The following is a 5,917-nucleotide window of genomic DNA, read 5'->3' as shown; positions in this document are numbered from 1 at the left end:
TATGCACATTTTTTATATATATGTACTCACTGTTTACATGAGATTTCACATTTTGGCATACTCTTAACATTTTCTACTGTAGTCTTCACAATTGTGTTTGTGCCACAGTACTACAATATAATGTGCTCTCATTCCCTTTGTGGGCTTGAGGGTCTTTCATGTCGGATAATGCTGCAGTCAGCGTCTGCAAGCATCTATAGCTTCAGTTTTTATTTCTGCCTCTGATACATTGCTTTATTTCTTTCCCCAAAAATATGAGCAAATCTACATCATCATTAGTGTGCGAGTGCCAACTTAAGACATTGTTTCCAGAACTAAGTATTAACCACTTTTGAAATTTCTGCAGTTTTAGTGAAAATGAAAACTGCACCTCACATGTACTTTTGGTTTTATTTTTAGTGAGGATATACTGCAGTCTTCCATGTGTTTAATTTTATTTTCTTATTACTAATTTCTCTAATGCAGTCTTTTTTTTTTTTTTTTTTTTTTAAAGTCTTGGGGCTGGGGAGATAGCTCAGTTGGTAGAGTGCTTGCCTTGCAAGCACAAGGCCCTGGGTTCAATCCCCAGCACCGCAAAAAAAGAAAAAGTCTGGGATAACACATTTATTTATTCTTTTGTTTTCTAATGGAGTTTTGATGATTTTCTTTTAAGTTTGAATGAGAAAGAGAGATGCTTTGTCTGAGCCATATTCAGTTAGAGAGTCAATTATTAAGAAGTCAGAGCAAGCCTAGCAATGTAATGCATGCCTGTAATCCCAGTGACTCAGGGGGCTGAGACAGGAGAACCACAATTTGGAGGCCATCCACAGCAACTTAGTGAGGCCCTAAGCAACTTAGAAAGACCCTGTCTCAAAATAAAAAATAACTCGGAAGGGTAAGGCAGGAGGATTGCAAGTTTGAACTAATTTCAGCAACTTAGCAAGGCCCTAAGCAACTTAGTGAGACCCTGTCTGAAAATCAAAAATAAAGGGAAGGGGATATGACTCAGTGATAAAGCACCCCTGGGTTCAATCCATGGTACCAAAAAATAAGTAAATAAAAAGTACTGGGGATATAGCTTAATGGCAGAGCATTTGCCTAACCTATGCAAGGCCTTGGTACTGTGTGTATGGCAGCGTGGGTAATACATACTATTGAGGAAGAGTGAAATTTTGAACAGAATGTATAGATGACATGGATGAAAACACTGAGGAGGCAGTGTATGTTCTACCCCAGAAAGTGTTGAGGGGCCACTTTAAAAGCCATAGTTACTCTTAACTACCATAAGAACCATGAAGATGATTCTAGACATCATTTTTCTGGTGATTTGGAGGAAACTAAAAAGTTTCCCAAACTAATCAACTTTAGGAGGATGAAAAATGACCCTGCATTCTGCCATTTGTAAAATATGAATCTTTTTTAATTGTTGAAAGATGCTTTCCCAGGAATGGAGACTAGGAATGGGTTTCCCTGAGTCATTTACACATGTTTACCCAAACTCTCTTGTGACTAACTGTACCCAAATGTGAATCAACTGGCCAACATGAGGGATGCAAGCTATAACTGGAAAAAAAATTTCTCTATTTAATCCAGACTAGCTCAACATGGTTCAAATCCACAATCTTGGACTTCTTAGCCTTTCTCTAACTGAGGTTACTGACCCCAGTTTAATCTCAGTGGTTGAAGATTTTCTTGCTGGCCTGAAAATTACATGAGGATGAGTGGGCATCTGATCATTTTTATCAGCTGCCCATTCTTGCCAGCAGATGTCACCACACCAAGCCACATTCTCCAAAGATAATCTGAGATGAAAGGAAGGACTTCAGAAAGGCCTGGTCTGACCATTCCAACCCTCTTTTCCCATGGTTTTCCATTAATACCTCTGGAAAACTATTAAGGATATGTATACATACATGGTTTCCAGTAGTACTGAGGCCTAAACTTACCAGGTCGAGATCCAAGCCTCTCTTATCCAAAGACCTTCTCCAGATTGGGTGGAGAGCACAGCTGTTGTAGGAGGGGAGACAGGGCAAGCAGACCATTTAAGTGGGGGGTGCACATCATAGAGTTATCTAGAAACAAGGCCTATAGTGTTGGGGCTGTTCCAAACATCACTGTAGAGCTGATACTTAAGGCAAAGAACTCCACCCATCCTCCACCCTGCCCCTATGTCCACATTGGCAGAGCATATCCCTTGCCTGTTGGCTGGGGCTAATCCATCAGTTTGGGGGCCTCCTTGGTGCCAACCAGACATAGCCACACCATGAAGACACTGGGAGAGTTCCTAGCAATTCAGACCATCATTATTTTTTCCTTCAATACAAGTGTAAACTACATTAGTGATCTGGGGGAAAGAGTCACTTTGGGCTCTTCTGTGCACTTTCTTTGCAGACTTTCTGTGTGTCTATTCACAGTGGGATAAAGACTGAAGACCTTTTTGGTCAATCTTCTGGCTAGCCTTCCAGGCCCTTCTCATTACAACCCTCTGCCTCATTCTCTGTGGTACAGTCTCATTTGGCCGCCTGCAATTCTTAGGGATGTCCTGGTTCCTTCTATCTCAGGACCTTTACACATACCCTTTACTCTGCCTAGAATGTTCCACCCCCATACTCATCTTCACCTATTTCCACTATTCTTTCAGATCTCAGCTCAAGTGCTAGTCCCTCAGGACTTTCCCTGAGCCTTCCAGACTAGATCAGTGTTCCCTTTTATACACTCTTCTAGCACACTATACTTTCCTTCATAGCACTTGTCCCAGCTTATAGTTTTATATTTATTTGTGACATATGGATTCTTTGCCTTCTGTTTCTCCCCATACATACCCCAGGCTGAAGGCAAGGAGGGCAGTGTCCATTTTACCTATATTCCATTCCTGGAACTTAGTAGAGTATGACACTTAGTAGGCATTCAATAACTATTGGGTGTATGAATGAATGGCAAGCGGATAAATAAAGGAAGTCAGTTAACACAGTGTTACGCGCATTCATATGATACTTGCATTTGAGATATAGTGCCTAATTCTGATTATTCTACCTAAGGAAGACACATCAGAGTCCAGGGAAAGTCACTCCATATTAGTCAAAGTGCACATTACCATATGAGCAAAATTTAAAGGACTATGAAAGATGGAGACTGTGGTTATGATCCAGGTGTATGACTCAGAAAGGAGATAGGTACAGATTTGTTTTCCAAATGACAAAGGCCATTGCTAAGGGAAGTTTTTTGAAAACTGAACTGCACTCTCTCCAAAGAGGGGACCATGTGCTGTTTATCTGCATATCCCCAAAACCTAGCATGATGCCTGGCACATAGTAGGAACTTAAGAAATATGTGTTGAATTATTTTTTTGTTGAATCTTAAAGGAGATAGACTTAGATCTAGGGATAAGGTAGTATGCAATTATTCACTTGAGAAACCTCAGAAGAAAAAAGAAAGAGAAAAAAGAAAAGAAAGTATGAATAGGGTCAAGAAGAGTTCCTTTACATGTATAGACAATAGCTACACAATGGACTGTTTCAGGGACATTAGGGCTATTCAAGACCCATCCCTTGACCTTTTGAGATCATCCTTATGAAGGGCAATTACCAGGGGCTCTCACAAAATGCATCTTCTCTCCACCAGCAGGGACCAAATTCTAAACAGTATAAATCACTAACTGGTCTCACCCTACCCCAGTGTCTTAGTGTTATCTCCTTCCCTGCCCTCTGCACTCTTGGGCACAAGATCTGCTGGACCCTCGGGTATATTCTACGGTTTCCCACAACAGAAGGGAGAATCCCAGAAGGTAGTGCCCTTCAATCTGAAGTAAAAATGGCTGCATCTCTCAGGGCAACCAGTGCCTGGGCCTGGTATTCCTGAGCCCACAGCAGGGAGGCCATTAGCCTCGGTCCCAAGCATCGCTGCAACCAGCATCCCTGGCATTTAGCCTCCCATCCTTGGCACTTAACCCCCTGGCCCCATAAGAAGGGACATTTCAAACAGTGTTTCTTGGAGCCATGGAGGGTTCAAAAGAATTCTTGTGTATAAGAATTTTTTAACGTATTTAAAAAATCCTCCAAAAATAGCAGCTATGGTGTTGCTCAACCTCACTTATTTCTTCCCTCTCCTAGCAGTGTGGAGCTTAAAGAAAAGGTTAAGGATTTGGACCTATGTCCATTAACCTTATTCCTGCCAGTTCCGCTGGTCTCATATAAGATAGTACCAGAATCTTGGGCCCTAGGAAGGGTGAAGGCTATACTCAAAGCTGGCCTGAAGGCACAGGCATCAAGAAAATAGGTATCTCCATTCTTGTCAGTGAGATGCTGATGCTTCATGGACCTGAGGCTTGGGCCTTCCTCTCTTTGGCTTTCCACCCGACCCTTCCCAGCACCCATAAATCACTAAGTATTAAATACCATCTGGAAGACTCTGCTCCCCCACCCCTATTCTGAGGCTCCCTGCCAGGCAGAGGCTGCAAACTAAGCAGGGAGAAAGCAGAAAGGGTGGCAGACAGGATTGCCCATTACTTATCAACCAGCGCAGCGGCCAGTCGCTCTTCCCAACAGCATTCTGGGGCTGGGCAAGTGATGCTGCCAGTATCCTGGCACTGAAGCACAGTCCAAGCTCCCCTCGCTCAGCTGCCCACTCCGGAGGTGGGGAGACAGTCAGGATGAGTCCTTTTCTCTTTTGATTTTGTGTAGCTTCAGAATTAAAGCACACTTCCAGTCCTGCATAGATTCTGACCTCCTCTTCCACCCTTTTCTGCCAGGTTTCCTCTAGGGCCTCCTCTACTGGCTTTTCTTTTGACCCCACAAAGAGCTTTCTCATTTGCACTGGCACGCTACCACTGGCCGTTTCTTAACAGTTCTGGCTTCCTAGCTCTGGCAGGCTTTCTTAAAGGGCAGCACCACCATGGCCACCTCCTTCTGTCTTTTTTCTGATTTCTCCTTAATGGAAGCCCCCATTCCCTTGCACCCTCTACCCCCATCCTTTGCTCCTTCCACGAGGCAGGAAGCTCAGAGAAAGAGAATGGATTTGGTCCTAGGCTAGCCATGGAGGCAGAGACACAATATTGCTTCCACAGATTTCAACTCCTATGCCCCCAGACTCATTTATGTAAGTTGAGCAATATAAACAAAATCAGAGTTGTAGAAAGTTTAAGGCTGAGGGAGGCAGGGAAATAGGGTTATGGAATGACTGGTCTGGTCTGTATTCCTAACTCTGACCTTCAACCTCTGGGTCCAGAAGTGGACCTCTATCTAGGTCCGGGTCCCTCTGACCCAGTACTGAACCCTCCAGTAGCAATATATGCACATATCCTTTTTTTAAAAATAGGGAATTCTTCACATATCGCCATGTCATCCTCACATAGGGACCATGCTAATCTTCTCTATATCAGTCTAATTTTAGTATATGTACTGCTGAAGCAAGCACTGCACATAGACTTTGAAAATAGGTGGACCTGTCACTTCCAGCTAGATGACTTTAAACACATTTCCTAACTTCTTTGAGCCTGAGTCATGAAGATTGGAGGGTAGTTAAATGAGATAGTGTGCAAGTTGCTTAGCCTATAGTAAGAGCCCAATAAGTGGAAGCTTTCTTCTAAGCTATGCAGTACGGGCACATGGCCTATCATATTGTAGTTAGGTTACTATCTTTTTGGAACCCTGGTGTTATTGTCTGCACAGGTGATGGAGGATTCTTGAGCTTTCTGAGGAATGCAGACACACCACTGGTTCAGGAATCCCAGAATTTCTCATCTATTTGGAAAGAATTCTGAATTGGGTATTGAGGGTCAAGAAATTGAGATTTGGTATCTAAGCCATGACTCAACATTCTTCACCAACCCTCAGGAGGCCAGAGAACTGGATGGAGCTTTTGGGTGGTACTTCCAGGGAGGGTGCCAACTTGCATGATATTATCAGAGTAGCATAGAAGAAGCAAGGCCAAGTTGCTTCCC

The 5,917-nt window shown here is 43.2% G+C and overlaps 1 non-coding gene across 1 annotated transcript; it reads right to left on the bottom strand.

Annotated features, from left to right (window-relative positions):
- Positions 1–5,284: 5,284 nt before the first annotated feature.
- LOC124981471 (U6 spliceosomal RNA) lies at positions 5,285–5,391 on the bottom strand. Its single transcript, XR_007107995.1, has one exon. It is a non-coding gene; the product is annotated as a U6 spliceosomal RNA (small nuclear RNA).
- Positions 5,392–5,917: the final 526 nt, after the last annotated feature.

This window comes from Sciurus carolinensis, chromosome 3 (genome assembly GCF_902686445.1).
Source record: "Sciurus carolinensis chromosome 3, mSciCar1.2, whole genome shotgun sequence".
Lineage (NCBI taxonomy): Eukaryota > Metazoa > Chordata > Mammalia > Rodentia > Sciuridae > Sciurus > Sciurus carolinensis.
The sequence above is the reverse complement of the archived record's forward strand: the minus strand, read 5'-3'. Positions and strand labels throughout refer to the sequence as shown.